Source organism: Oncorhynchus nerka, linkage group LG28, assembly GCF_034236695.1.
Source record: "Oncorhynchus nerka isolate Pitt River linkage group LG28, Oner_Uvic_2.0, whole genome shotgun sequence".
In the NCBI taxonomy this organism is placed as follows: Eukaryota; Metazoa; Chordata; class Actinopteri; order Salmoniformes; family Salmonidae; genus Oncorhynchus; species Oncorhynchus nerka.
Window position 1 is genome coordinate 34338374 of NC_088423.1, and position 21976 is coordinate 34360349.

At 42.1% G+C, this 21976-nt stretch overlaps 1 protein-coding gene across 1 annotated transcript in view; it reads left to right on the plus strand.

Moving 5' to 3' along the window:
• LOC115113161 (pro-neuregulin-3, membrane-bound isoform) overlaps window positions 1–21976 on the plus strand; it is a 518264-nt gene that overhangs the window by 385540 nt on the left and 110748 nt on the right. The gene's annotated exons all lie outside the window — the stretch shown is intronic.

The window sequence follows — 21976 nt, forward strand, 5'->3', positions numbered from 1 at the left end:
AAGGATGCGGATTTGAATCTTATCATAGACAATTTGAGCATTTTAGCAAAATATCAACTTTTCAACTACTTACTAATTTTAGCTACTTTGCAACTACTTCGCAGGTTAGCTAACTCTTCCCCTAACCCTAACCATTGTAGCTAACCCTAACCCTAACCTTAAAACCTCGCTAATGTTAGCCAGCTAGCTAACGTTAGCCACCTAGCTAGAATTCGTAAAATATAAAACTTTTTGCAAATTCGTAACATATTGTATGTTTTGCCAATTTGTAACATAACATAAAATATGGAATGGGGGATGGACATCCACAAATTAATACATACCATGCAAAACGTAATCTATCATTCTAAATGGAGTGTGACAGATTTACATTCAGAATAATACGAAATGCTCTGAGACCAGGTTGAAACTCCCCCCAACAGAACATAATGGTTAAGCTAGTACAGTCCTATCAAAGCAGATATGTCCTGCCTTCATGATGAAGTGATAAAATGCCCTCTGGAATATAACAGAGGCACAGGAAAAAGGTCCTTGAAAAATATGACATTTATTCTCAATAGCTGTCTATCTCCTTTCATTGGTGAGTGCACAATATGTGGGTGTGTGTACTGTACAGTGGGATAAAAGAAAGGTAAAAAACAGTTTGAAAGGAAGAGTTGTTTATTTAATTTGTGTATGTTTGCTAGAGTAGGGCTGTTGCGGTGACAATATTACCACCACGCCGGCAGTCATGAGTAGGGCTGTTATGGTGACCGTATTTCTGCCACACTGGAGGTCACAGGTCATGACCACAGTAAAATTCCACGTGACCGTTAAGGCACGGTAATCTGCTTTTATGCACTTTGGACATGCTTTGGTAGTACACAACTCACTACCGACCATCATGTCACTAATGGCCTGGTACTCATGGCTCTATTGTCCCTCTAACCACTCTGACATCAATGCAAATACAATTGAAAAGCAGATCAAACAGTATCTTTCTTTTAATCTCACCTCAATGTGCTTGATCAATTTGAAGAAAGAAATTCAACATTTACATTTACATTTAAGTCATTTAGCAGACGCTCTTATCCAGAGCGACTTACAAATTGGTGCTTTCACCTTATGACATCCAGTGGAACAGCCACTTTACAATAGTGCATCTAGGTCTTTTAGGGGGGGAAGGATTACTTTATCCTATCCTAGGTATTCCTTAAAGAGGTGGGGTTTCAGGTGTCTCCGGAAGGTGGTGATTGACTCCGCTGTCCTGGCGTCGTGAGGGAGTTTGTTCCACCATTGGGGGCCAGAGCAGCGAACAGTTTTGACTGGGCTGAGCGGGAACTGTACTCCTCAGTGGTAGGGAGGCGAGCAGGCCAGAGGTGGATGAACGCAGTGCCCTTGTTTGGGTGTAGGGCCTGATCAGAGCCTGGAGGTAGTGAGGTGCCGTTCCCCTCACAGCTCCGTGGCAAGCACCATGGTCTTGTAGCGGATGCGAGCTTCAACTGGAAGCCAGTGGAGAGAGCGGAGGAGCGGGGTGACGTGAGAGAACTTGGGAAGGTTGAACACCAGACGGGCTGCGGCGTTCTGGATGAGTTGTAGGGGTTTAATGGCACAGGCAGGGAGCCCAGCCAACAGCGAGTTGCAGTAATCCAGACGGGAGATGACAAGTGCCTGGATTAGGACCTGCGCCGCTTCCTGTGTGAGGCAGAGTCGTACTCTGCGGATGTTGTAGAGCATGAACCTACAGGAACGGGCCACCGCCTTGATGTTATTTGAGAACGACAGGGTGTTGTCCAGGATCACGCCAAGGTTCTTAGCGCTCTGGGACGAGGACACAATGGAGTTGTCAACCGTGATGGCGAGATCATGGAACGGGCAGTCCTTCCCGGGAGGAAGAGCAGCTCAGGTTCAGCTTGAGGTGATGATCCGTCATCCACACTGATATGTCTGCCAGACATGCAGAGATGCGATGCCACCTGGTCGTCAGAAGGGGGAAAGGAGAAAATTAATTGTGTGTCGTCTGCATAGCAATGATAGGAGAGACCATGTGAGGTTATGACAGAGCCAAGTGACTTGGTGTATAGCGAGAATAGGAGAGGGCCTAGAACAGAGCCCTGGGGGACACCAGTGGTGAGAGCACGTGGTGAGGAGACGGATTCTCGCCACGCCACCTGGTAGGAGCGACCTGTCAGGTAGGACGCAATCCAAGCGTGGGCGCGCGCTGAGATGCCCAACTCGGAGAGGGTGGAGAGGAGGATCTGATGGTTCACAGTATCGAAGGCAGCCGATAGGTCTAGAAGGATGAGAGCAGAGGAGAGAGAGTTAGCTTTAGCAGTGCGGACGCCTCCGTGATACAGAGAAGAGCAGTCTCAGTTGAATGACTAGTCTTGAAACCTGACTGATTTGGATCAAGAAGGTCATTCTGAGAGAGATAGCGGGAGAGCTGGCCAAGGACGGCACGTTCAAGAGTTTTGGAGAGAAAAGAAAGAAGGGATACTGGTCTGTAGTTGTTGACATCGGAGGGATCGAGTGTAGGTTTTTTCAGAAGGGGTGCAACTCTCGCTCTCTTGAAGACGGGAGGGACGTTCAGGGGATGAGTTGATGAGCGAGGTGAGGTAAGGGAGAAGGTCACCGGAGATGGTCTGGAGAAGAGAGGAGGGGATAGGGTCAAGCGGGCAGGTTGTTGGGCGGCCGGCCGTCACAAGACGCGAGATGTCATCTGGAGAGAGAGGGGAGAACAACAAAAGGTTGAACGTGATTGAAAAACATTGTCATTATGGATGTTGTTTCAAAGCCTAACAACGAAATGGACAGCACTTTCTAAGGTGATGATTAATTCAAAACCCCCATTGGCATATTAGTGCATATGCATAGCCCTATATATGAGCCCAAGCCAAAAAAAACAAGAACCTGAATTCAAATAATGATTGTGCCATTCAGTGGTGATTTTAGCATGTAAATCTTGTTGGTGCAACCCCCCACATTTTTTTTTACTATGCATGCCAGCAAAGCGGCAGGTAGCCTAGGGGTTAGAGTGTTGGACTAGAAACCGTAAAGGTTGTAAGATCAAATCCTTGAGCTGACAAGGTAAAAATCTGTCATTCTGCCCCTGAACAAGGCAGTTAACCCATTGTTCCTAGGCCATCATTGAAAATAAGACATTTTCTTAACTGAGTTGCCTAGTAAAATAAATACGAAATGCCACAACTCAACCATAAACAATACATTTAATGCTCTATAACGCTGACAAACAATGTGCCTATATAAAGCTGTCCCAACACCATAACCACTAACACACCTAGTTATCAGTGGAGCCTTGTCTGGCAGCAAGACAGTTCATTCAGCCTAATTTACAGCCTATAAAAAAATCATGGCTAACTTGCTTAAACAAATGTGGGTTCTAAAAACAATTGCGATGTACAAACTATGGCATAAGGGGACGACGAGCTGATAAGAGGCCATCTGTAATTTTGATTAAGACATTTAATAAGCTAGCTAGGACTGAAGTACTCAATATAACTATTTGTTCATCACTTTTGAAATGTACAGCATCAGAATTCAGAAAATGGGCCTTTCTTACAATATTCTCAATGTACACCAAGTCAGAACCGTAGCTTAAATAATGGGGGCCTATAAGCAGACAATGAAAGCAATTACAATATTCGTCAGTGATCTTCACGTCGGAGCTCTAGAAAGAGGCGCAATTTCCAGACTTGCAATTCCGAGTTGGATGACCATTCAAAACATATTTTCTCAGTCAGAGCTTCTTTCAGAGTTCTCAGCTGTCTTGAACCCACTGAAGTCAGATTTCCCAGTTCTGAGTTTCCAGTTGTTTTGGCGTGGCATAAGTCATGCTGGATTGACAGCATGGCCAATGTTGAATGTTTATCCGTTTAAGCTTGGAAAAGAGACTCTTAATCCCAGACTTGGAACCACACACCCACCCCACTGAATAGCAGGCTTGTGATTGCTTTGCAATGCTTGCAGTCAACCACTAATTCCTTCCAAACCACTATTTGTTGAATTTGCTATTTCCAACTTGTGTAATGTTTATGTTCAATGGTCGATGAGCACTGATATGTTTTATATATAATTTATCTTCATTATTTCTCTTCATTTAACATGGATTAAAAAGCATTTGCCAGTACATTACATTGTTGACTTTATTCATGATGATGTCTACTAGCTAATATTTTGAAAGTATGATATTGACATGATCAGTCCAATCAAAGCTATTGTAGATATAATGTGATTTGACGTAATTGTATCTGTAGCCAATGACCTTGAGCTTTCTAATACGGAACCCAAACCTTGCTGCGCGCGTGCACCATCGTGCGCTATAGTGCGCTATCGTGCGCTATCGTGCATAAATGTATTTTGCCCCCCCACTCCAAACGCGATCACGACACGCAGGTTAAAATATCAAAACAAACTCTGAACCAATGACATTAATTTGGGGACAGGTCAAAAATCATTAAACATGTATGGTAATTTAGCTAGCTAGCTTGCACTTGCTAGCTAACGTTAATTTGTCCTATTTAGCTAGCTTGCTGTTGCTAGCTAATTTTTCCTGGGATATAATCATTGAGTTGTTATTTTACCTGAAATGCACAAGGACCTCTACTCCGACAATTAATCCATAAAACGGCCAACCGAATCGTTTCTAGTCATCTCTCCTCCTTCCAGGTTTTTTCATCGTATAATTTATATGGTAATCGCATCTAAACTTTCATTGTATTACCACAACTACCGGCAAAACAGCTCGTCTTTCAGTCACCCACGTGGGTATAACAAATGAGGAGATGGCACATGGGTACCTGTTTCTATAAACCAATGAGGAGATGGGAGAGGCAGGACTTTCAGCGCGATCTGCGTCAGAATTAGGAATGAGTTCTATTTTAGCCCTTAGTGTCGCAGACGCTCGTTGGCGCACGCGAGCAGTGTGGGTGCAATAATTGCATAACATGGATTTCTAAATTTAATTTGCGACGCTCGCGCACGCGACGTGTCCGGTCTGGTCAGCATGTTAGATGGGCACTTCTAATGTGACTCTATGGCAGCACCCACAGAGCTTGAATTTTCAAGCTCTACCCTTACATTTGGCGGTGACGTAGTGTCCCCATGAGTGATAGAACACTGAGCCAATCCCTGCACAACTAGAGAACATTACCAACCCCTACGCTTCGTATTTTCCACTGACTGCCCCACCATCACAGAAAGCACTAAGGTAGGCTGAAACAGCTGCATTTTGGAGCAGTGGAGCAAAAGATATGTTTACACATGATGACACCTTGACCTCTCCCATCTCCGCAGCCCAAGCAACTTAGTCCTGACATAGAACAGATACTGCAACCCTGCCACAGTATTATGCAAAAATAACATTCTGATGAGAAGTAACTTACAAACATATGATGAATATAAAACATCTTACCTATGTTACCACCTAATTCTGATTATTCCCCAACATGTGCCAGCCAGCTAATGTTAGCTAGCTAGCTAACAGTACACTTTAACTTGAAACTAAAATACTTTATGTCAAAATTAGAAATATGTAATATCTGAAAATGTAGCTAGCTACACTATATTACCCTTGGTCTGAAATTGGAGTAGATATCCAGAGCGAATTTAACAGCTACGTCTGTCAACAGTTGTCGTTGTGACATTCTATTGAAATGCATACTTGCATAGTGGAGTCTTTCGTTAAGACATGTAGCTCGCTAGTTAAACAATGAACCATAATCCCAACTCATGACTTTACTACCCTGCATGGATCTGCAGGGACCTAACCAACCAGGTTCAATATTAGCAATCTAACAGTAGGCTAAAACTAGCCAAGCAAATGGCTCTGAGATACAAATAATACGATCATATGCGTAATGTTAGAGAGTGAGCCAGCCAGTAACGTTAGCTAGCTAGCTAACAGTACACTTTAACTTGAAATGAAAACAACTTTGTCAAAATTAGAAATGTATAATATCTAAAAATGTAGCTTGCTAGACTATCTTACCCATATACATCTCGGATGCCATGGTTGCCCTTAGTTTGAAGATGTAACGGAAGCTAACACTGTTCCGTACAGTTTTTGCGTTCCCGCGGCATTTAAACGAGGCTGCAATGAAAACTAATTGGACTGTAGCGACTGTGTTGGGTGTAAACTACGTTTCTATTCAAGTGTTGATTGACATGGTTAACAGACCAATAGTATTCGAGAAAAGTTTAATAAACTGACCCCTCTGACCCTGTACAATACATTGTGATGTATAATGACGTCACGTATGGCATTACTCAGCACATTGCCCTCCATACAGCTTCTTTCTACCAGGGGTAATGCTTTCCACCAAGGGACAGGGAAAGGGGGATACCTAGTCAATTGTACAACTGAATGCATACATTTTCTGTGTCATCGCTGCAAGCCATCATGACTCTCAAAAGCCGCGACAGCCGCGGTATACTTGTGAAGATAACTTTAGCATCACCCTAAAAACCCTATTCAAATTCAACACAAACCTTCAACTAGGTATGTAATGACACCTTATACGCTCTTTATAGTGTTTTATTAACATTTTAGAGGTAATAAGTTGGACATATCTCCAAATGTCACTATTACTCAGTAGCCTTCGCTTCCCCCTCCTCAATTAAAAAAAAAATCAGGCAGAGCGCCATTGCCTTCTTCAATCATGCAGAGAAGGGCAGCATGAAGGTCCCGTCATTGATTTAGCTGGAAAGCGGAGAAATTGTGATTTACAGTGGTATTCATATTACAGTTGAACTGGAAGTGTTCATTTTTGGGGCGCTAAAATATGGTCACGTGTATATTCTCCAACATTATTTTAACATTTCTACAAACTTCAAAGTGTTTTCTTTCCAATGGTACCAATTATATGCACATCCTGGCTTCAGGGCCTGAGCAACAGCTGGTTTACTTTGGTCACGTCATTCAGGCGGAAATTTACATTAAAAGGGGCCTAGCCCTAAGTTAACTATCATACTGTAATTCCACTGATTTCAAAACTCTGTCCTCCAGAATGTGGAGCGCAACACTTATGCAGTTCTACTAAGCAATATATATTTTTAAAAAGCCGCGTTAGACAGGATTACCTAAATATACTAACCAGCTCAAACAGACAGAAGCATGGTATATGGCAGACCAATCCAAACTCATCTCTTGGGCATGTCCATGCCACTCATTGTCTCAGCTAATCATGGCTAGCGGGAAGGTTGCTGACTTGTTCTGTGGCTAAACCAATTAGGCTCGTAATGTATCAATGTATTCGTATTTACAGATGGCATACACGTTTGTTATTAACTTGTTAAGGCACATGAAAGTTGACATGTTTTTTGAAGACATTTCTGCCAAAAAAACGCATTTTGATTTTAAAAAATTAAGTTCAAATGGCTCTTGTGTGAAGTAGTGACCCGTGACATACGCCTAGTTTCCTGAAACAGGTCACATATTAATAAAGACAATATTAAATTGAGAATAGTCAGATGGGTGAAAATATGATCACTTGATGAGAGAACAGCTGTGCAGCCTGAGGCAAGGAACAGAGCTCAAGCTTTTTTTGCGACTTTCTTAAATCATCAATAGTGTAATGAACATGATGGGAGACAGAGAGCTGGTTTCAAGCGCAGGGTGCGCAGCAGGAGTTTATTGTAAAGGACCACAGGAGGAGGCAGGTAGCTGGATCCAGGGGCAGGCAGACGTTCATACACAGGGGGTCCAAAAAGGCAACAGTACAGGCAGGGAAAAGGCTAGTAACGTCATCCGAGAGATCAGGCAGCAGGTTGATAACATTAAATCCGATAGGCTAAAGTACAGGCAGGAATAGGCAAAAGGCTTCGTTAGTGAGGCAGGCAAAAACTACCATACACGAGAGGAGTAAATTATGGGAAAAACAGAGCCCCGAATAGAAGTGTCACAAAACAAACAATACCTCACAATGATGGGGTGCAAAGAACTGAACTACATAGTGTGTGATAATAACATAAAGGTGTGTGAACAGGTGATCGGAATTCAGGTGATTGGGATCTGGAGAGTGAGCTGCGTTCAGGGGATCTATGTGTTTGAGAGGGTGAGTTAGAAGCAGACAAATAGCCTATAGTTGCACTATGCAGCCATATATGTTTTGATTTATAAGACATTCTAAGGTTTGTATCATCCACAACTAAAGTTGCCAAATAACTGTCAATCTAGTGTTTGTGACCTGTTTCAATGATCAATTTTACACACAACATAGCCACTTCAAATGCGCACTTGCTCCGGAATGGAAAAAAATCCTTTCTATTTTATTCAGCTAAGTTCAGTTACATTCTACTTACTATAAAAGCATATCATATAAAATAATGGCACGGAACTTGTAAGCAAGTCTTGTCTGCTGAATGAACAAGCCTACAGCCTATGGCATGGCGCATAGCCAGATAACATACAGTAGGCCGACTCATATTCCTTTCTTCTGAGTTTAAGTTAAATAACGTCAGTTGCCGTGAGACAGGCAGTCGTTTCCATTACAATAACCACCTGACAAAATGTCATGACCGCAACAACCCTATGTTAGGTCATAATGCCTCTCACAATACCGGGCCATTGATGTCTTGGTTCTTTCACTAACCTCAGTGAGTCAGCCTACTAGGCTCAGCAGTACTACAGACTAGCGTCTGACTAAATATGTTGCATTTTTGACTTGAGGGGAAATTAGAAGAAAGCATCAAAATCCACCTGGTCCATATGCACGGCCATTTTAAGTGTCTGTGTACAGAGATTTTAATTGAGTTAGTCCAAGGAAGCTCCATGGGTATCATGTTCTTAACCACAGATTCCTCTTGAATCGTTGTGTGACTTTTATTCCTCACAGTTTTTAATAAAGAGGTTAATTAAAGACATGATTATCTACCGAGAAGTGATTTCAATTGATTTGATCTTGTTTGGGGAAATAAACTTAATGCAAAAAAGATTAGTTTAAGACCTTTGACAGATTCATAAGAGTGGTCATTTGAGAGAGTAAGTGTAATTTATTGCCCAAATTAAACTGGCACCGACAATCCTTGCTGTAGCTTGCAGAAGTCAGCGAAAAGCGGAGGGTGTGTTTTATTGTCAACCATGGCATTTGGACCATGCAGTTTAAACAGTTATATTATTCACCCCTATTCTCCTTCTCCCAATTAGAAATGATCTAGGCTTCCATTGCCCCAACAGCCCCCTACAGCTCAAACTGTCCCAGCCTCTCCCCTTCTTCTCCTTCCTTTCCTCCACACACTGTCCCCCAGGTAAACTAATATTACATACAGGGCCTCACTGGTAGGCCAGGTTGACTCACCAAGGCTGTCATGAGTGGCCCAGTGGGTCTAAGAGAGGTGGAACCTTTCAAAATAACTGTCCTCATCCTCAAAAGCTCCACTGGTCATGGCTTAATCTCTCCATCAAAGCAGGACAAAGTCCAGATTTAGAAGAGGATGGGAGCATCTGTCTCCCCCTGGAACTAGCCTGTTGGGATCCTCAGATAACTCTGCCTGCCAAGACAAATCTTATTACAAGTTCAAGGAGCCTTTCACTGATTATACCCCATATCTGTTGCAGGAATATGGCTTCAAACTGCTGATAGTTTTACTCTGCTACTCTAGATCTAAGTTATTGGGTTATTGGGTTTCTCCTGTCATTTGGCCAAAATGTAATAATAACAGATTGGCCCAGGTTAGTTCCCAGTGCAGTCTTATATTCAGCCAAAATTCCACCAGTAAGGGAACAGAATAGATATGCTTTAACATATATTTGATTTGTTTGTGAAAAGAATATCTCACTGCTTGGCACACTCTATTTGTATGAACATTCACAGTATAATGTGCCATGCAGGAGTCAAGTGAAACCAAATATATTCTGTTTGAATAGGGAATGTAATCACCATGCGCTTCTCTCTCCTTCCATGTTAAACACCCTTCCTTTCATCTCCAGCACTCCTCCGCTCCCAGTGTCTTGGGTACAGAATAACATTTCAACCTGGTAAATCGCTGAGGAAAACTCTAGGCTGGGCTGTTGAGGCATACTCCTTTGCATGGCTCTAAGGGACATATCAAAATGTAACCTGGGGGGAGGGGTGGTCCAAAATAGGGGAGGGTTGTCCAATTGTTTTGTTGCTTTGGAGAGGATTGTGTTTTTTTGGGGTGGAGGGTCACAGCGGAGGGTAATGCGTTTTTTCTCTGGTTTACGTTTGCTCTTCTACTTGTATTTTCCGTATAAACAATGGCTTGACTTACTTTTGATATTACCCTAATAAAAGTTAGAAACATTTGTGAAGGTTTGGTATGGTTTGGATATTGTTAAGCTTTAGCTACTGCAGGCCTATGATACACAATATATTGTATATAAAAGTATGTGGACATCGCTTCAAATGAGTGGATTTGGCTGTTTCAGCCACACCTGTTGCTGACATGTATATAAAATTCAAGCACACAGCCATGCAATCTCCGAAAACAAACAATGGCAGTAGAATGGCCCGTAATGAAGACATGGCACTGTCATAGGATGCCACCTTTTCAACAACTCAGTTCTTCAAATTTCTGACCTGCTAGAGCTGCCATGGTCAAAAACAGCTCAGCAGCAAAATGGTAGGTTACACAAGCTCACAAAATGCTGGACCTCCGAGTGCTGAAGCTCGTAGTGCGTCGTCTGTCCTCGGTTGCAACAGCGGTAACTAAATTTAGTCAGCCGGTGATTGTCAAGCAAATAACTGTCAGTCTCACGGTAATTGACCATTAATTAACATAAACACATTTAGCATTTCCTGGCTTCCACACATAGTCTTCAAGCCACTGATGCAGACCGTTGGAACTTCTACATTTTAAAAGTCTAATAAATCCATGTAATATAGCCTACGCTATCACAATAAATCCATTATTTATTTTACACAGGTCTTTAAGAAGCAAGATATGAAGAAAATGTCATCTATTTCAGAAGAACAAAATAGCATACTCTGAGTTGTCCTCATGTTAGGTCCTGATCTCGCTATGCCAAATGACTGTGGGCTACACTAGTTCATTTAGCAGACAAGATTAGCTTAGAATTCCATGGCATTGTATAATAGTATGAAGAATACAATTGAACAAAGCTGAATAAAATAGAAAGGATATTTTCTCCAACCGATTTGAGGGAGTGGGCACATATTCTGTGGCTATTCTGTGTTGAGTGGTTAACAAAGAAATAGGTACTGTTGTATGTCTAATTTAGAGTTATTAATGTAACTTTAGTTGTTCTACAAATGTTGGGCTATATGTTTTGATTTGTAATACATTGTAAGGCTGCATGATTTGACTAATGATGCTTTGAAAAAAGTTGCTTGAAAGGCATGAGCTCTGCTTAGTTTTTTTTGCGCAGGCTGCATACACTACATCAGGCACTCATTCACAATTTGACATGCACTTGAAAATGACTATTTCATGGCGGCATTCCTTTTGTGTGGCCTTAGTGCACCCTATCAAATCCATGCCTTTTGCGGCCAGAATCACCTCTTGCTCACATAGCTTTCCATCATATGATCGGGTCTTTCTCACAGGCTCCAAGTGAAGACAAACACATCAGGGATGCAACTGCGCATGTCTTTATCCAATTCCGAGGTGCGTATTGAAGATATTGGAATAACTGTACACATTTACTTTTCGTCCGCCAACATTCTATTCTGTGTGAGAAATAAATATTCCAAACATAGTCTTGGACAGTTGTGGGATGCAATAGATCCCAAATTAATACAACCACTAGTATCAAAAAACATTTTTACGCAATGTGGCTGACGCAACAGAACGTTTAGCTTAAAATGTTAATAAACTATTAGGCATTGTCTTCACATTATAAGCGCAGCAATGTGCATATGGTAGTAGGCTATAAGCGGGAATGTTCCATTATCAGAAAACACCATTATCAGAAAACACCATCATCAAAAGTGACCGCAAATGCAATTGTGCAGGAAATGCTTTTATTATAAAGGTGCATTTGTATGGTGAAAATTATCTTCCCCAAACTTTCAACTCACGCCCTGCTTATGTATACCAGTTAGACTCTACACCCTTTGTAAAGCGGATTCATGTGCTTAATTTTAAGAAGTTATTTGGAACATGTATGAAAACATGTAGGCCTATGGGCTAAGTGTAACGGGTCCTATGTGTAGCTGGTGTAGAGAGTCAGGCGCACGACAGCAGATATGAGCAATCAACGTAATTGTACTCAAAATGTCAAATAAACAAAGTAACAAAGACAAGCATACCATGACAGACCAAAATGCTAAATTAACAATCACTCACAAAAACCCATAGGGGAACAGAGGGTTAAAACCTCTTCCCTCTACCCTCTACTTTTTTGAACATTCTGTTAAAAATCGCGCAACATTTCAGCGCCCTGCTACTCATGCCAGGAATATAGTATATGCATTTGCTTAGTCTGTGTGGATAGAAAACACTCAGACGTTTATAAAACTGGTTAAATCACTGCTGTGGCTTTACCAGAACGGCATTTACATCGAAAAGCACAGGAAAAACTGATCACTGAAAATGGAAAAATATATCCATGCGCTACTTGAACCCATTGATAAAGGTGAACCACAATTAATTGACTGAGGTTGCAGTACCTACAGCTTCCACACGGTGTCTAGAGTCTTGTCATTTGCCTTCGAGTTTTTTCTTGGTCAAACACATGCAAGGCACCGTATTTCTTCAGGTCTAGGACCGGATATTTTGGTTGAGTTTCTAGCCGGACATTTTTCCAGACGAACAGCTAATGATTTTTACATCGCCTCCTGATGAATTTTATCACTTATTAAATAATGAAACAGTAATTGTGGGATTGAAATTAGGTGTGTAAAAATTAGACAAAACAAATGGAAAATGAAAAGTGGATCGGCGGTGGCTAGAAGGCCGGTGACGTCGACCGCCGACCGTCGCCTGAACAAGGATAGGGACCTACCTCGGCGGAATTCGTGACAAAATGAGGTGTGCGACTATGATTGTAAAATGTCGCAAAAAAAGTATTTGTTTCTTATGCTGGGCATCATTCACAATTGCTAAAATATAATTCACAAGTGATAGGCTAATATTGTCACCCATCAGACTATTCTTGATTTAATCTTGTCTTTAAATATACTATATAATATATGTGTGAAATTTGTTTTGATTTGGAATGGACCATTATCATGCACCTGTATCGAAAAATATATGTCCTTTATGCACTTAATTAGTGAATGAGGAAGCTTTTCCCATAGTTTATTTTCATGCCTGCTTGGTAGGCTATAATCCTGTTGTGAATATAAGCAATGTGCTTACTATTAGGAAAGTTGAGAAATAAATAGTAGGTCTAATCAAATCAAATCAAATCAAATTTATTTATATAGCCCTTCGTACATCAGCTGATATCTCAAAGTGCTGTACAGAAACCCAGCCTAAAACCCCAAACAGCAAACAATGCAGGTGTAAAAGCACGGTGGCTAGGAAAAACTCCCTAGAAAGGCCAAAACCTAGGAAGAAACCTAGAGAGGAACCAGGCTATGTGGGGTGGCCAGTCCTCTTCTGGCTGTGCCGGGTAGAGATTATAACAGAACATGACCAAGATGTTCAAATGTTCATAAATGACCAGCATGGTCGAATAATAATAAGGCAGAACAGTTGAAACTGGAGCAGCAGCACAGTCAGGTGGACTGGGGACAGCAAGGAGTCATCATGTCAGGTAGTCCTGGGGCACGGTCCTAGGGCTCAGGTCCTCCGAGAGAGAGAAAGAAAGAGAGAATTAGAGAGAACATATGTGGGGTGGCCAGTCCTCTTCTGGCTGTGCCGGGTGGAGATTATAACAGAACGTGGCCAAGATGTTCAAATGTTCATAAATGACCAGCATGGTTGAATAATAGTAAGGCAGAACAGTTGAAACTGGAGCAGCAGCATGGCCAGGTGGACTGGGGACAGCAAGGAGTCATCATGTCAGGTAGTCCTGGGACATGGTCCTAGGGCCCAGGCCAGTTGAAACTGGAGCAGCAGCATGGCCAGGTGGACTGGGGACAGCAAGGAGTCATCATGTCAGGTAGTCCTGGGGCATGGTCCTAGGGCTCAGGTCCTCCGAGAGAGAGAAAGAAAGAGAGAAGGAGAGAATTAGAGAACGCACACTTAGATTCACATAGGACACCGAATAGGACAGGAGAAGTACTCCAGATATAACAAACTGACCCTAGCCCCCGACACATAAACTAATGCAGCATAAATACTGGAGGCTGAGACAGGAGGGGTCAGGAGACACTGTGGCCCCATCCGAGGACACCCCGGACAGGGCCAAACAGGAAGGATATAACCCCACCCACTTTGCCAAAGCACAGCCCCCACACCACTAGAGGGATATCTTCAACCACCAACTTACCATCCTGAGACAAGGCCGAGTATAGCCCACAAAGATCTCCGCCACAGCTCAACCCAAGGGGCGCCAACCCAGACAGGCCGACCACAACAGTGAATCAACCCACCCAGGTGACGCACCCCCTCCAGGGACGGCATGAGAGAGCCCCAGTAAGCCAGTGACTCAGCCCCGTAACAGGGTAGAGGCAGAGAATCCCAGTGGAAAGAGGGGAATCGGCCAGGCAGAGACAGCAAGGGCGGTTCGTTGCTCCAGAGCCTTTCCGTTCACCTTCCCACTCCTGGGCCAGACTACACTCAATCATATGACCCACTGAAGAGATGAGTCTTCAGTAAAGACTTAAAGGTTGAGACCGAGTTTGCGTCTCTGACATGGGTAGGCAGACCGTTCCATAAAAATGGAGCTCTATAGGAGAAAGCCCTGCCTCCAGCTGTTTGCTTAGAAATTCTAGGGACAATTAGGAGGCCTGCGTCTTGTGACCGTAGCGTACGTGTAGGTATGTACGGCAGGACCAAATCAGAGAGATAGGTAGGAGCAAGCCCATGTAATGCTTTGTAGGTTAGCAGTAAAACCTTGAAATCAGCCCTTGCTTTGACAGGAAGCCAGTGTAGAGAGGCTAGCACTGGAGTAATATGATCAAATTTTTTGGTTCTAGTCAGGATTCTAGCAGCCGTATTCAGCACTAACTGAAGTTTATTTAGTGCTTTATCCGGGTAGCCGGAAAATAGAGCATTGCAGTAGTCTAACCTAGAAGTGACAAAAGCATGGATTAATTTTTCTGCATCATTTTTGGACAGAAAGTTTCTGATTTTTGCAATGTTACGTAGATGGAAAAAAGCTGTCCTCGAAATGGTCTTGATATGTTCTTCAAAAGAGAGATCAGGGTCCAGAGTAACGCCGAGGTCCTTCACAGTTTTATTTGAGACGACTGTAAACCATTAAGATTAATTGTCAGATTCAACAGAAGATCTCTTTGTTTCTTGGGACCTAGAACAAGCATCTCTGTTTTGTCCGAGTTTAATAGTAGAAAGTTTGCAGCCATCCACTTCCTTATGTCTGAAACACATGCTTCTAGCGAGGGCAATTTTGGGGCTTCACCATGTTTCATTGAAATGTACAGCTGTGTGTCATCCGCATAGCAGTGAAAGTTTACATTATGTTTTCGAATAACATCCCCAAGAGGTAAAATATATAGTGAAAACAATAGTGGTCCTAAAACAGAACCTTGAGGAACACCGAAATTTACAGTTGATTTGTCAGAGGACAAACCATTCACAGAGACAAACTGATATCTTTCCGACAGATAAGATCTAAACCAGGCCAGAACATGTCCGTGTAGACCAATTTGGGTTTCCAATCTCTCCAAAAGAATGTGGTGATCGATGGTATCAAAAGCAGCACTAAGGTCTAGGAGCACGAGGACAGATGCAGAGCCTCGGTCCGTTGCCATTAAAATGTCATTTAGGCTATATAAAGATGTCTAGGCTATATAAAGCTGATGGGATGCTCCTCTTTTTAGTAGAGGGCATCACTCTGTTTCTCACACAATTTCAATAATGGAATAATGGTCTGGGGCTGTTTTTAATGGTTTGGGCTAGGCCCCTTAGTTCCAGTGAAGGGAAATCTTAATGCTACAGCATGCAATGACATTCTAGACAAACTTTGTGGAAACAATTTGGGGAAGGCCCTTTCGTGTTTCAGCATCACAATGTGAGGTCCATACAGAAATGATTTGTTGAGATCAGTATGGAAGAACTTGACTGGCCTGCACAGAGCCCTGATCCTGACCTCAACCCCGTCAAACACCTTTGGAATTAATTGGAACACCGACTGCGAGCCAGGCCTAATTGCCCAACATCAGTGCCTGACCTCACTAATGCTGTTGTGGCTGAATGGAAGCATGTCCCTGCAGCAATGTTCCAACATCTAATGGAAGGCCTTCCCAGAAGAATTTAGGCTGTTATAGCAACAAATGGGGGACCAACTCCATATTAACTTGTTAGGGCCGTGGTCCCGTGGTGGGAACATCAATCAGCGGAAATGTTCAAGAGCGCCACCTATAGTTGTTGATAAAACTCAAACTTTCATTAAAATGCACATACAATGTACTGAATTAAAGCTACACTCGTTGTGAATCTAACCACCAAGTCAGATTTGTAAAATGCTTTTCGGCAAAAGCATGAGAAGCTATTATCTGATAGCATGTATCCCCCAAAATTCCCCAAAATACTGCAACGTCACCTAACGACAGATTTTGCGATAGCCGGGGGCTACTCAAAACGCAGAAATAAAATATAAAACATTCATTACCTTTGACGAGCTTCTTTCTTGGCACTCCTAGATGTCCCATAAACATCATTTTGGGTCTTTTTTCGATTAAATCGGTCCATATATAGCCTAGATATCGATCTATGAAGACTGTGTGAACAACGGAAAAAAATAGCGTTTTCTAACGTAACGTCATTTTTTTAAAATAAATTAAAACACTTCGAAATACTTTTGCAATGCAACTTTAGGTATTAGTACACGTTAATAAGCGATAAAATTGATCACGAGGCGATGTAAATTCTATAGGTGTCCGTCTGGAAATAATGTCCGGATAAATCTCAACCAAAACATCCTGTCGGAGACCGGAGGAAATCGGCTCCCTTGTTTCGGTTTGACCAAGAAACAAAGCCGAAGCAAATGACAAGACTCTAGACATCGTGTGGAAGCTGTAGGTATTGCAACCTCGACCTCATTTAGTCTGGGTCACCTTTAACAATTCTTGGACGTGGCGCATGGATATTTTTTTCCATTTTCAGTGATCAGATTTTCCTGCACTTTTCGATGAAACGCACGTTCTGTTATAGTCACAGCCGTGATTTAACCAGTTTTAGAAACGTCTGAGTGTTTTCTATCCACACAAACTAATCATATGCATATACTATATTCCTGGCATGATTAGCAGGGCGCTGAAATGTTGCGCAATTTTTAACAAAAAGCTGCGAAAATTCGCAGCTTCCCTAAGAGGTTTTAATGCCCATGATTTTGGAATTAGATTTTCGACAAGCAGGTGTCCACATACTTTTGGCCATGTAGTGTAAATCTGTAGCACAGCACAATTCCCATTTCGAAGAATACAACTTGCATATTTGATTGCAGGTTATGAATGCATAAAAAGTCATGTCCGAATGCAGAAAGGCCTTCATGTGTTTAATTCCCACCTTCCCATAATAGAAAATGCAAAACTATAAATCAACAAGGCCGATTAGGTTGTAGAGAGTAGGCGTTCAGATGACTTCAAGGGTGAGCTCACTATGGAGTCTCAACCTCTAGTGGTCAGTCATTAGTGCACTACTGCACTCCTACCACATTGGGGCTCCACCTCTCACAGCCATTTGAGCTCTGAGTCGCATTGTAATCCATATCTAAACCGAACCAAAATATAAATGCAACATGCAACAATTTCAATGATTTACAGGAAATCAGTCAATTGAACTAAATTCATTAGGCCCTAATCTATGGATTTCGCATGACTGAGCAGGGACACAGCCATGGATGGGTCTGGGAGGGCATAGGCCCACCCACTGGGGAGCCAGGTCCAGCCAATCAGAATTCGTTTTTCCCCACAAAAGGGCTTTATTACAGACAGAAATATTCGTAATTTCATTAGATGTCTGGTTGGCTGGTTTCAGATGATCCCAGATGTGGAGGTCCTGGGCTGTGGTCTGCGGTTGTGAGGCCGGTTGGACATACTGCCAAATTCTCTAAAACGATGTTGGAGGTGGCTTATGGTGGAGAAATTAACAATACATTCTATGGCAACAGCTCTGGTGGACATTCTTGCAGTCAGCATGACAATTGCACACTCCCTCAAAACTTGAGACATCTGTGGCATCTGTGTCAAAACTGCACATTTTAGAGTGGCCTTTTATTGTCCCCACCACAAGGTGCTCTCGTAGCCTATCAGTCTCCGTCCAGATGTTAACATTATTTATGTTACAATTAACATATGTATTTGTGGTCTTTTAACTACTATATATTCAGTAAGGTTCTACAACATACTCCACCACAGATTAACCTGAGGATTCAGTAACAGGTGAATGCCACATGTTACTTTATGACACTGTGCTGTTTCATATCAAACACGTTCTAAACTGAACAGTTCTCTATCTGCAGCAGAACGTTTCTATCCCCTTTCATTCACCTGAAATAGAGCAAGGGGCCCCGCATGTCTGCAGACTCCTTTAAGCACCGTCTCGCCTCTCCCACAAAGGAATGAAAAGTGTAAAGGCTGATCTCTGGAGACGTCGCCATGCCGTGTTCAAATTGTCAAGAATGGAAAGAGGTGGTTTAGCAGCACTCAGCACCCGTTCTGTCAAAAAACCCACCCGTTGTATTCCAGCCTTCCTACTATTATGTACTCCCACCTATTCAGAGAGATAAGCACCTGAGTTACTTTCTGCTTGTATCTAACCCTATCACAATACATTAGCAGCAAGTACATTTATGAACATTGAAAGGTGTGGGGACAGATCCCATAATAAAAGGCCATTGAAATTCAACAGACTACAAAGCAAAACTCCCAGAAATTGCTGTCACAATTAAAATGTGTCTTGATGAATGGTAGGCCTGTGGTGAATAAAAATGAGCTGCGTTATTAATAATAAATAACAAAGGTGGGCTAAGGCTGTACAAAGGATTAAGCCCTCTGAAAGAGCATTTCATCTGCACAGTAATCCTTCAAGTCAATCAAATTACAATGTTAGAGAATAGCTTATGCAACATATTCATTTTTGTGTTATGCACAGTCTTGGATCAGTTTTAAGATGGCTGAGGATACAAAATAAGTAGTTACTCACATGAATCATTCCTCAGGAGATGCTTTCCAGCAGGGTCAGCAACGTATTAGATAATACTTTAATGTCCCCATATGAGAATTCTGTGCTTCCGATAACCAAATCTATTATGTCTGTATAGAATTAGACCAAAACAAGCCAGGCATCTATGTCCTACAAATCACATTCCTCCCCCAGTGGTAAATATAGAATGTCGATGCAGTAGGCTTAATGGATTGCAATTGCTGAAGCCAATTTACCTTTTCTGCATGGGAAAAGAATAACACAGGCGCACAAGTAAATTCATATTGATTGCGGCAATTCATCTGGCGAGGCTCTGTGCGATTCTGCTTGTTCATACTTGTAAAATATTTATACAAGTTCATGGTAATGGTTTTGGATGGGCCATTTACAGTGACATATGGATATTGTCATCTGGACTGTAATGAAGAATATGGGAGTTCTATGCAGATGATACTAGGGCTTTGTAACGGCTTGCTGCATGGGGATTGCGCTCTCCCTAGTGATGGGCCATTAAAGCTGGGATGAGTGAGGATGGGAGGTTGTTCCCTCCCTCCTTCTCGCTCGCTGATGGTGGAGAGCTAACCAGTGTTCTAATGTCTTGAATGTCTTGAAATCCACCATTGATTTTCGCAGGACACAGTAATACATTAGTAGTAATTTCTGTTTTAGATAATATATGGGTTAGCGCAACATTTAGCCTGCACTCAGTTATGTATAGTGTCATGTAATCGTGGAATGCTCTGCCACCAGAGGTCACTCAGGCAAAAAGCAAGTTTTAGCTGAAAAAAAAGATAAAAACTTACTGTATCCCAGTGTCTCTCCTCTCTCTAAAGATCAAATGTAACTGTAGGGTATACAATAAAATGAATATCTATATATGAATAGTGTGTGAACAGTATTTTTGCTGTCTCTTGCTGTCTTTCCTATATATAACTTATTTAATGTTTTATTTTGAATATAATGTAGTATCTTATGTTGTTCTTGTCTATTACTGTGTATTAATGTATTGGTACGTTTTATGTGGACTGTTCCTTATGGTTCAATGTAGAATATTTTTTTGTATGGATGTGATTCAGAGAATCTGAAAGCTCAAAGCTGTTGTACTGTAGCACACATAAAGCAAGTGCCATGCACTGAGAAAGAAGCATTATGGAGATCCAGTGTTGTCAAGCTTATATAAATAGAAATATGAGTAAATGTACTTGTCTTTTCATAATAGCACTGACTTTGCTGATAACTTCTTTACTGAGGAAAAATGTACTTACTATGACTGTGATAACCTCACCTAGTTTTCTTAATGAGATTCTCCAGTACTTTTATATACTTTTTAGACAGTAGTTCTGAAAGTAGTGATCACGAGCCAAAAGTGGTCCCCAAAAATGGCATAAATTTGCAGATACACTACATGACCAACAGTATGTGGACACCTGTTCATCAAATATATATATATGTTTGTACCTTTATTTAACAAGGCAAGTCAGTTAAGAACAAATTCTTATTTTCAATGATAGCCTAGGAACAGTGGGTTAACTGCCTGTTCAGGGGCAGAACAACAGATTTGTACCTTGTCAGCTCAGGGATTTGAACTTACAACCTTCCAGTTACTAGTCCAACACTCTAACCACTAGGCTACCCTGCCACCCCATTAATATGGGCATTAACAGCCTCTGTTCTACTGGGAAGGCGTTCCACTAGATGTTGAAACATTGCTGCGGAGACTTGCTTCCATTCAGTTACAAGAGCATTAGTGATGTTGGGCACTAATGTTGGGTAATTAGGCCTGACTCGCAGTCGGCGTTCCAATTCATCCCAAAGGTGTTTGATGGGGTTGAGTTCAGGAATCTGTGCAGGCCAGTCAAGTTCTTCCACACTGATCTCGACAAACCATTTCTGTATGTACCTCACTTTGTGCACGGGGCATTGTCATGCTGAAACAGGAAAGGGCCTTCCACAAACTGTTGCCACAAAATTGGAGGTACAGAATCATCTAGAATTTCATTGTCTGCTGTAGCGTTAAGTTTTTCCTTCACTGGAACTAATGGGCCTAGCCCGGACCATGATAAACAGCCCCAGACCATTATTCCTCCTCCATCAAACTTTACAGTTGGCACTATGCATTCAGGCATGTAGCATTCTCCTGGCATCCGCCAAACCCAGATTCGTCTGTCGGACTGCCAGTGCCAGATGGTGATTCATCATCGAGTTTACTCTGCTCCAGAGTCCAATGGTGGTGAAATTTACACCACTCCAGTCGACGCTTGGCATTGCACATGGTGATCTTAGGTTTGTGTGTAGCTGCTCGGCCATGGAAACCCATTTCATGAAACTTCCGACAAACAGTTATTGTGCTGACGTTGCATCCAGAGGCAGTTTGGAACTCGGTATTGAGATGACAGACGATTTTTACGTACTACATGCTTCAGCACTCTGCGGTCCCATTCTTCGAGCTTGCGGCTAAGCAGTTGTTGCTCCTAGACATTTCGACTTTACAATAACAGCACTGACAGTTGGCCGGGGAAGCTCTAGCAGGGCAGAAATTTGACAAACTAACTTGTTGGAAAGTTGGCAAACGTTGATTTTATATACCTGCCAGCAACAGGTGTGACTGAAATAGCCGAATCCACATACTTTTGTATATATAGTGTATCTTTAGCTTAATTTTGATGGGGACGTTTTTATTATGATACTTAGATTGACCCGCGTCAATCTAAGTAACATAATAAAAATCGCTCCAAAGAAATGTTGATATTTTGTGTTTTCTTTTCTCCGTAATGTTTCTGCC